Raw genomic sequence first — 11,619 nt, forward strand, 5'->3', positions numbered from 1 at the left:
AGACATTTCTCAAAAGAAGACATTCATACAGCCAACAAACACATGAAAAAAATGCTCTCATCATCACTGTGCATCAGAGAAATGCAAATCAAAACCACAATGAATACCATCTCACACCAGTTAAATGGCGATCATTAAAGTCAAGGAAACAACAGGTGCTGGAGAGGATGTGTGGAGAAATAGGAACACTTTTACACACTGTTGGTGGGATTGTAAACTAGTTCAACATTATGGAAAACAGTATGGCGATTCCTCAAGGATCTAGAACTAGATGTACCATATGACCCAACCATCCCATTACTGGTATATACCCAAAGTTAAATTAATATGCAGCTCTAAAGACACATACACATTGTATGTTTATTGCAGCTCCTTCACAATAGCAAAGACTTGGAATCAACCAAATGTCCATCAGTGACAGATTGGTTAAGAAAATGTGTACACATATACACCATGGAATACTATGCAGCCATAAAAGGATGAGTTTGTGTCGCTTTGTATGGACATGGATGCAGCTGATCCATCATTCTTATGAAACTATCACAAGAACAGAAAACCAAACACGCGTAATTTCTCCTCACTTAGGTGGGAGCAGACAATGAGATCCATGGACTCGGGAGGAACATCACACACGGGGCCTATCATGGGAGGGAGGGAGGGATTGCATTAGGTACCTGATGTAAATAGCGAGTTGATAAGGTGCAGCACACCAACAAGGCACAAGTATACATAATGTAACAAACACACGCGTTATGCACATGTACCCTACAACAACTTACAGTATAATAATAATAAATAAATTTAAAAAAAAAGAATAAAAGTGTGAATTTTGAATAAAAACCAAGTGAATGAAACAAACCAGAACAGAAAGTAAAGCAGGCACTGCCAAATTTTAGCAATGTCTATGTATTTTAACCCTTGGATGTTCAAAATCAATGTAGAAATATATAAATACTAGTTTGAGGAAAAATTATATCTAGTCTTTAACCACACAAGTTTTCTTTGGTTCACCTTAAAAAAAGAACATGTTATTCAATTTAACATATAAGCAAACATATGTTCATTTATTTTCCTTTTGTTTCTACTCTCCTGCACTCTCTCTCTTACTTGTTTCACTAGACAAGAAATGCACCATATCCCCCTGCCTGGATGGGTGTTTTTGCCGAAGAACAAGCACATAGACTAAAATCCTCTGTTTGGAAATCAGTCCAATTCAAGGAGAGTTCTGATGCACTGCGGTGAATTTTTGGCAATAAGCGGGTCAGCAGCTCAATAGAGGCGAGAATTTGGGGAAAGAGTGGTCTCTCATCTCTTTTCTTTTTAAGGCACTCTGCCATTAATCTGTTCATGGCTTTTGGACAGTTACTCTGTACCTTACTGAGATCTGGAGATAGGTATCCTCATCCCACCATAATAATTATCTGGTCCCTGTTGTTGATGTTTGAATAAGGTAACTGTCCAGTCATCAGTTCATATAGAACAATCCCAAATGCATATACATGTGACTGAAAGCTGTATGAATTTTTATCTCGCATTCTGATGACTTCTGGTGCCATCCGCAAAAAGGATCTAGACAACTGTTCAAACTGATGGGACCCACTCCATCGAGATTTCACTGTGGCTAGACCAAAATCACCCATTTTCACTGTGAGGTCTTCATGAAGAAATATATTATTACTCTTGAGGTCTCTATGGATGATTGACTTGGCGTGTCAGTAATCCACGCCCTGTGCAGTCTGTCGTGCAATATCCGTAAGTTTGATCATCTCAAATTTGGTCTCGATGATACGGAGATGGTAATACAAGCTGGAGCCTTCACACCACTGGGTAACAATAGCCAGTTGTGGTTTTGTTGAATAGCCCATGAAGAGTAGGATACTCACATGTTATGTTTTCCTGAGCACTCCTCCTTCATTTTTGAAGGCTTGTAACTGCTGAGGTGTAGGTGCTGTCACATTCAACATTTTCACTGCCACATCACCATGCCACTTTCCCTTGTAGACTGTTCCAAATGATCTAGATCCAATTCTTTGTCCCACTGTAATCTGCCCATCAGGAATCTCCCAATCATCGTTCCAGTCCTGTCTACCAAGCATTTTCATTTGATTCCTCTCTTCTGAGGATGAAGATGACTTCCTTTCTCACTGAGGTCCTGGAGATTTCTGTAAGGCTTTCACGTTAGTGAGTGACCCAGGCAGGGGGTGTGGCAGACAAACCTGTGGTTGATCCTCCATCACCACAAAATGCTTGGTCTCTAATCAAGTCATCAATATCGACAGGTTCTACTGTGCTTATATGCATATTGGGAGCTGATGAGGACCGGTTTCGCCCAAATTGATTTCGATGATCTTCATCTGCTGGTCGGAAGGGCTGTGGAAATGGAATGGATTTTAAAGGAGACAGATTGGTGAGAATTTGGGGCCCAGTAGAGTCTCAGCGGGGTGTGGAAGGGGATGATCCAGATGTAAGGGCAGTCTCTGCTAAGGAGGCCTCTTCCTGTGGTATTGAATGGCGTTCAAAGAACTTGGAGAAAAACAACAAATCAAGTTGGTCATAATTAACACATATCGGGGAGCCTCTGTACTACAATGCTGGTGAAATTTATAACCACATGTTTGACAGTAGAAACCCTGGAAAAGCAGCTTTTGACAAAAGTCACAAAATGCTAAGGTGAAAAATGTTTTTCGTATAAAGTTGGGTGTTGTAAGTGGAACATTCTCCAACACTTCCACATTCAATTCTTCTCCAGTAAGCCAGGAAATACCAGTGTCCTAGCCAATTGGTTTCTTGTCTCCATCCTGAATTATGTAAACAGCACAGCACTCTGGGATTAGACCTCTCATCATCAGTGCTTTCTTTAGACTGTCTCCGACTGTAACTCCATACCTTGCAGACACCACTGTCCTCTGTTTGTTGGGCAGGAAGACTCTAACAATAGGTTTTTGTGGTGACTTGGGGTTGTTCCAGGCCACATCTGTGGAATTTTGAAAAACTGAAAGAGATAAAGGTAGCACTGAAAGGCTAAAAGAGGAAGAAGATTTAACAGTGTCCATTGATGCAGAGCTAGAAACAGAAAAATCAGTTCCCTTCCCCAGAGATTCCAATAACTGTTGTTCTCTTTGTTGGAGTGTATCTAGCTTGCTGGTGTATTCCTCATAGGCCTGCAGATATACTGATGGTGGATTATGTTCCCCATCAAATTTGTCTAATAGGGCCTCTATATGTTCCTGTGTCAACTTAATCGATTATTTGTTTGATATTCCACACTTTGTGCTATTTGTCTTACTGGTTCTTTCTTTTCTTCACTTCTTCGGGATTAATTTTTATTAATTATTTGTTCTCTTCTGTTGGTTTAGAAGTTAAAAGTGTGGTTTCTACATTTTTGGAGGATAACTTCCTCGGGAATGTCAGAGTCTGCAGCCGAAGAGGCCGCGGCGCCGGCGCCGGCGCCGGCCTCAGGCTCCATGTCCCCATTGAACAGAGCCTCGCCGGGCTCCGCACCACTGCCATCGCCACCGCCACCGCCACCGCTCAGCGCCGCCATCTTATCATGTTTTCATTTATCTGGGATAAATGCCCCCAAATTCAGTTACTGTGTCATGTGGTCATTGCATGGTTAGTTTTTAAAGAAACTTTCAAGCTGTCAAGGACAAGGCAGGTGAAGGTAGTCAAGGGCAAACCAATAATACCAATAATAATAATAATAATGATAAAGTAGACTCACTCCAAAAGGGTGAATACTAAGGATGCTAGACAAGGTTTTAAGAGTGGCACAGTTACAAGACAAAACAAAAGCTTTATAGCTTTTTTCTTAAGCTGATCAGCAGTGCAGCTTAAGAAGAGTGAAGTTAAACAGAATGGTGAAACTCCTTTACTACTCCTCCCCATGCGCTGACTACCAAAGCAAGATGACTTGCTATCTCAGTAACTATGATTCCACCTTTACTTATTAGCATTAAGGAGGCCTAATAGATTGCAACAGAGATATTAGGTTCTTCATTTTGTAGGGCTGGCGCTATAGAGAAAAATAAATAGCAAAGAGTCTTAGAAACAAATACTTCCCCAAATCTCCCAGAATAGGCTATCCAGCTGTACTACCTACCTCCATTTTCCCAGAACTGGTAGAGCTTCAGGAGAACATGGCTTGAAACATGCCCCTAAATAGTAGGTTTTAAGGGCCTATACTACATTTAAATCATTCTATGATAAGTATTTGAGCCATTTACAATTACAGAAGTTAGAAAAAGTGAGTTTAAGTGGATAAAGTGCCAAAGCAGGAAGTCAATGGAGTGTAATGGTTAAGGATGTGGATACTGACAGACTATGGCTGATATTCCTAATATACAAAGGACTCTTAAAAATTGAGTGAATAAAACCAAAAACCCAATAGAAGAATGGGGAAAATATATAAACAGACAATTCACACAAAAGGTATAAAAACTATCCTCAAACATATGAAAAGATGTTCAAACTCAGAATTAGAGAAATGCAAAGTAAAAATACACTGAGATACAATTTCTCACCTATCAGACTGGCAAAAAAAAATGACAACATATTCTGTTGGTGAAGCTGCGAGGAAACAGGCACTCTCATATGTTCATGGTGAGAAAGCAAACTGCTGCAACACTTCTGGTGGCAAATCTGCAATACTTAATAAATCTACACACGTTCTTACTTTTTTAAAAAAAGTAACACCTTTATTGAAATAAAATTTACCTACTATACAATTCACCCATTTAAAGTATACAATTTAATGATTTTTCATAAATTCACAGAGTTGTATAACCACCACCACAATCAGTTTTACATAATTTTCATCACCTCTAAAATAAATTGCATTCACAGTAGCAGTCGCTCCTCATTTCCCCTCACAACTCTCCCCACCCCTATCACTGGGGTGCGGAGAGCAACCACTAATACCTACTTTCTGTCTCTAAATAGCAGAGAGGCATATGGGAAGATATAAGACGGAACATTTGCAGCAATCATGGGGAGAATACTAGACTTGCACAGGTTATAAAATTGAGGATTCAAGCTATATTTACCTAAATTCCCAGGGAAAGGGAAGTTCTAAGTGACATCTCTGTTAAAAGTGAATGACACTCTTGATTTTAGACCAGGTACACCACTCTCCCTTCTAGGTCAACCTCGAGAAATTTGCTTTCAAGAATAAAAGAGAAGCTCTTGAACTATGCCTGTTGAGCCGTGGCATCCACATGATTCCAGAAAGAATATCAGAAGTTCTATACCAAGAAGCGCTCCAGATAATCAAGGAAGTTTAGCAGCTCTGGAGTTGCTAGATTAATGACTACTCCATTAAATTACTTTTCCAACAAAAGGAAAGAGTTATACAGAAAACAGTTATGCACTCCAGGAGCTAAAAACTATTTCTCTCATAATATTGGCCTATGAATATCCAACCATTTACCCTGGCAAATTATTTCTCTACTACTAATTTTCAAAAAAGGTTGGTCATGGCTAAAGGCAGCTACCCAATGTGAGAAAAGAAAGTTGATGATCAAGGCCATTATTGAGACATGGATATACCACATTGAAAAATCCCAAAATTTCATGGAGGTCTAATGTAGCTATCACAACTTACAGCATCAGAGGCCAGAAAAACTCAGCCTACACCAAGTAATGTAGACTTTCTTTTATAGATAACTTTCCTTTTTCCTATTTTCGTGAAGTTAAAACAGGCCCCAAATCTTAGGAGGTAGCAGAGGAATACGATTCTGAAAGATTATCTGGCCTGAGAACATTCTGATTATCAATTTCAGCTATAGCACAGTAGATAAATGGTGTGCAATAAAGATTTAATTTAGCAGGCCTGAGACTGCTATTCTTAGAAGGGCCTAGTTATAAGGTTGGCCCTTGGTTGACATCTTCAGCCTTGGTTCTGGAGTATTCTCAGTCAACAGATAACTTATTAGGGAGGCACACTGTAGATTATATGTGCAAGCTATATTGATTTATGCTGAACACCTACTTTCCTGCTGGGAATCCGGCATTTTGGCATGTGCCAGGCAGGGAGTGCTTGTGTGATTAGTCCCCAGTAAAAATCTTGGGTGCTGAGTCTCTAGTGGGCTTCCATGGTAGAAATCATTTCACACATGTTGCTGCATTTTCATTGCTGGGCCAAGCATGTGCTCTGTGTCACCCCTCATTAGAGAAGGAGCGCATGCAAGGCTTGCACAGAGATTTCTGCAGACTTCAACTGTGTCTTTTTCCTTTATAATCTAATTGTGTATCCTTATTGCATCACTAGAATAACTCCTAACCGTCCACAAAATTATGTGCAGGCAAGATGATGGAATAGAAAGCTCCACCAATCATCCCCACCACAAGGACACCAAGTTAACAACTATCTATACAGAAGAAAAAAATACTTTCGTAAGAACCAAAAATCAGATGAGCACTCATAGTACCTGGATTTAACTTCATATTGTTGAAAAAGAGGCACTGAAGAGATAAAAGTCCTGAACTGCTGATGCCACCCCTCCTCCACTCTGGCAGCCACAGAGTGGTGCAGAGAGCTTCTCTAGGCACTGAGGGAGAAAGAACACAGCAGTTATGACACAATGAACTCAGTGCTGCCCAGTTAGAGCAGAAAGGAAAACCAGACCAAACTCAGCTGATGCCCACTTATGAAAGGAGCATTTAAACCAGATCTTGCCAGAGGAAAATTATGAATCCTAGAAGTCCAAAATTGAGTGCTTGCAAACCTCACCACTAAAGATTAGAGCATCCTGCGTCTCCAAGTAAACCTGAAAAGCAGTCTAGGACATAAGAACTGCAACTCTTAGGTGAGTTCTCATGCTAAATTAGGCCTGGAGACAGTGAACTGAGTGAGCGCATGACCTACTAAGACATCAGCTGGGGCAGCCAAGGGAATATTGCCATCACCCCTCCATAACCTCAGGCTGTACAGCTCATGGCTTCAAAAGAGACCCCTTCCTTCCACTTGAGGAGAAGAGAGAGAAGAGTGGGGAGAACTTTATCTTACATCTAAGTTACCAGCTAAGCCACAACAGGATAGGGCACTGGTCAGAGTCCTAAGGGCCCCATTCCAGGCCCTAGGTCCCAGACAACATTTCTAGACACACCCTGGGCCAGAAGACAACCTGCTGCCTTGAAGGAAAGGACCCAGTCCTGACAGCATTTATCACATGCCAACTGAAGAGCCCTTTGACCCTAAATAATGAGCAGTGACACCCGCCTTGGGTGAGTGGCTGAGACTTGTTCGCTTCAGGTGAGACTCATAGCACGTGACCAGCTGTGGTGGCTGGGCCTGCCCTGGGCCAAAGGAGAGAATACTGTCCTGAAGGGTGAGTCCCAGGCCAGGGAGCATTCACAACAAGCTGACTTAAGAGGCTTTGGGCATTAAGGGAATATAAGCAATAGTCTGGTAGTACTCTTTGTGGCCTGGGGTGGCAGTAGCTAGGAAATGAGGTTCCTTTGCCTTTGAAAAGGGGAGGGAAGAGTTTTTAAAAATGTGTTTTGTGGTTTGACTGCCAGAGCAGTCACAAAGCAATAGAACACTTGGTAGACTTCAAAGGAATTTGACTCTAGTCCGTAAATTCCAAACAGCACTTCTGGACCCACCAGGGAACTGGGGGACCTTGCCTCCCTGAAAGGAAGGACACAGTCTAGACTGGCTTTGCCACTTGATGACTGTAGAGTTCCAGGACCTTGAGTGAGCACAGGAAGTAGCCAGAGAGTGGTCACAGCAGGCCTTAGGTTAGACCCAGCACTGGGCTGGCTTCAGGTCTGATCCAGCACAGCCATAGTGGTCGTGGCCACAGGGTTGCTTGTGTCACCCATTCCCAGCTTTAGGTGGCTTATAATAGAAAGAGAGATTCTTTGTTTGGAAGAAAGTGAGGGAAGAGAACAAGTCTCTACCTGGTAATTCAGAGAATTCTTCCCCATCTTGTCCAAGACCATGAAGAGGATACCTCTATAAGTCTGTGAAAACCACAATATTACTATATTTGTGGTGTGCCCTAGAGCAGAAGCAGCTTAGATCATGATACCCAAGTCCTTTCAAATACCTGGAAAACCTTCCCAAGAAGGTGGCTACAAATAAGCCCAGAGTGAAGGCTAAAATAAATACCTAACCTTTCAATGCCCAGACAAAAAAGAACACCTACTAGCATCAATATCAACCAGCAAAATATGACTTTATCAAATGAAGCAAATAAGAGACCAGGATGAATCCTGGAGAAACAGAGATATATGACTTTTCAGACAAAGAATTCAAAATAGCTGTGTTGAGAAAAATCAAATAAAAAAGCATTTTGAGGTTAGATAATAACCTCAAAAGGACAAACTAAGAGTTATTGGCCTGAAAGAGGAAGTAGAGAAAAAGATAGGAATAGAAAGTTTATTCAAAGGCATAACAACAGAGAATTTTCCAAAACCAGAGAAAGATATCAATATCCAAGTACAAGAAGGTTGAAGAACACCAAGCAGATTTAACCCAAAGAAAACTACCTCAAGACATTTAATAATCAAGCTCCCAAAGGTCAAGGAAAAAGAAAGGATCCTAAAAGCAGAAAGAGAAAAGAAACAAATAACATACAATGGAGCTCCAATACATCGGGCAGCAGACTTTTCAGTGGAAACCTTATGGGCCAGGACAGAGTAGCATGACATATTTAAAGTACTGAAGGAAAAAAAACTTTTACCCTAGAAAGGTATAGCCAGCAAAAATATACTTCAAATATAAAGAAGAAATAAAGACTTTCCCAGACAAACAAAAGCTGAGGAATTTCATCAATACCAGACCTGTCCTATAAGAAATGTTAAGAGGAGTATTTCAACCAGAAATAAAAAGACAATAATGAGCAATAATCATCTGAAAGTACAAAATTCACTGGTAGTAGTAAGTACACAGAAGAACACAGAATATTATAACACTGTAACTGTGGTGTGTAAACTACTCGTATTCCAAGTAGACAGACTAAATAATGAACCAATCAAAAATAATGACTACAACAAATTTTCAAGACATAGCCAATACAATAAGATATAAATAGAAACAACAAAATATTAAAAAGCGAGGGGACGAAGTTCAACCGTAAGGTTTCTACTTGTTTTCTTTTGCTCATTTGTTTGTTTATGCTAACAGTGTTAAGTTATCAGGTTAAAATAATGGGTTACAAAATAGTATTTGCAAGACTCATGGTAATCTCAAACCTAAAAACATACAATGGAGACATAAAACATAAAAAGCAAGAAGCAAAATCATATCACCAGAGAAAATCCCCTTCACTAAAGGAAGACACGAAGGAAAGAAGGAAGAAAGAGAAGACCATAAAACTACTGGAAAACAAATAACAATATGGTGAGAATAAGTTTTACTTACCAATAATAACATTGAATGAAAATGGACTAAATTCTCCAATCAAAAGACACAGACCAGCTAAATAAATAAAAAGACCCACTGATGTGTTGCCTTCAAGAAACACACTTCACCTATAAAGACACATATAGCCTGAAAATAAAGGGAGAGGAAAAATGTATTCCATGTCAATGGAAACAAGCAAACAAACAAAAAGCAGGAGTAGCTATACTTACGTCAGCCAAAATAGATTTCAAGACAAAAGCTTTAAGAAGAGACAAAGAAGGTCACTACATAATGATAAAGGGGTCAATTCAGCAAGAGGACATAATGAATATAAATATATGTGCACCCAACACTGGAACACTCAGATATATAAAGCAAATATTACTAGAGATATAGAGAAAGATAAGACTTCGTACAATAATAGCTGAAGACTTCACCATCCCATTTTCAGCATCGGACAAAGCTTCTAGACAGAAAAATCAACAAAGAAATATCAGACTTCATCTGCATTACAGACCAAATGGTTCTGATAGATAATTACAGAACATTTCATCCAATAACTACAAACTACACATTCTTTTCCTCAGCACATGGATCATTCTCAAGGATAGACCATATGTTAAGTCACAACTCATAATATAGTCAAAAACACTGAAATAATATCAAGTGGCTTCTCTGAAGATAGTGGAATAAAACTAGAAATAAATAACAAGAGGAATTTTGGAAATGATACAAATATATGGAAATTAAACAATATGCTCCTAAATGACAAGTGGGTCAATGGAGAAATTAAGAAAAAAAATGAATAATTTCTTGAAACAAATAATAATGGAAACACAACATATCAAAACCTATGGGACACAACAAAAGCAGTACCCAGAAGGAAATTTATAGCTATAAGTGCCTACATCAAAACAGAGAAAAAACTTCAAACAAAAAATTTAATGATGCGTCTTAAAGAACTAGAAAAGAAAGAGCAAACCAAACTCAAAACTAATAAAAAAGGGAAATAACAAAGATTAGAACAGAAATAAATGAAATTGAAATAAAACAATACAAAAGGTCAATGAAACAAAAAGTGGCTGTTTTTGAAAAGTTGAACAAAATTGACAAAGTTTTACCTAGACTAAGAAAAAAAGAGAGGAATTCAAGTAAATTAAATCACAAATGAAAAAGGAGACAGTACAACTGATACTGCAGAAATTGAAAAGATTGTTAGAAATTCAAAAGATTGTTAGTGGATACTAGGAGTAACTATATGCCAATAAATTGGAAAATCTAGAAGAAATAGACAAATTCCTAGATACATACAAGCTACCAAATATTTAAAGAAGAACTAATACCAATTCTACTCAAACTATTCCAAAAAACAGAGGAGGAAATACATCCAAACTCATTCTATAAGGCCAGTAGTATGCTGACAGCCAAACCAGACAAAGACATTAAAAAAAGAAAAAAACTACTGGACAATATCTCTGATAAATATTGATGCAAAAATTCTCAAAAAATACCATCAAACTGAATTCAACAACACAGTAGAAAGATCATTCCTCATGACCAAGTGAGATTTATCCCTAGGATGCAAAGATGGTTCAATACACACAAATGAATCAATATGGTATATCATATCAACATAATAAAGGATAAAAATTATATGAGCACTTTAATTTATGCTGAAAAGTTGATAAAATTAAACATCAACTCAGGATAAAAACCCTTAAAAAACTGTACAGAAGGAGCACACCTCAACACAATAAAAGCCACGTATGACAGACACACAGCTAGTATCATACTTATCCTAGCTAGATCAGACAAAAGAAAGATATAAAGAGCATCCACATTAGAAAGAAAGAAGTCAAATTATCCTTGTTTGCTGATGGCATAATCTTATATTTGGAAAATCCTAACACTCCGCAAGAAAACTATTATAACTGAAAAACAAATTCAGTAAAGTTTCAGGATACAAAATCAACATACGAAAATCGGTAGCATTTCTATATGCCAACAGTGAATGATCTGAAAAAAGAAATTTAAAAAGGAAGCCCATTAACAATAGCTACACATGAAATTAAATACTCAGAAATTAACCAAAGAAGTGTAAGATTACTATAATGAAAACTATAAAACACTGATGAAGGAAATTAAAGAGGACACAAAAATATTGAAAGATATTCAATGTTCATGTATTGGAAAAATCCATATTTTTAAAATGTCCATACTACCCAAAGCAATCTACAGATTCAATGCAATCCTTATCAAACTACCAATGA

The 11,619-nt window shown here is 38.5% G+C and overlaps 1 pseudogene; it reads right to left on the reverse strand.

Annotated features, from left to right (window-relative positions):
* Positions 1-952: 952 nt before the first annotated feature.
* LOC101009434 lies at positions 953-8,401 on the reverse strand (annotated as a pseudogene).
* Between the last annotated feature and the right edge of the window lie 3,218 nt (positions 8,402-11,619).

The sequence above is a fragment of the Papio anubis genome, chromosome X (assembly GCF_008728515.1).
Source record: "Papio anubis isolate 15944 chromosome X, Panubis1.0, whole genome shotgun sequence".
NCBI classification, from domain to species: domain Eukaryota; kingdom Metazoa; phylum Chordata; class Mammalia; order Primates; family Cercopithecidae; genus Papio; species Papio anubis.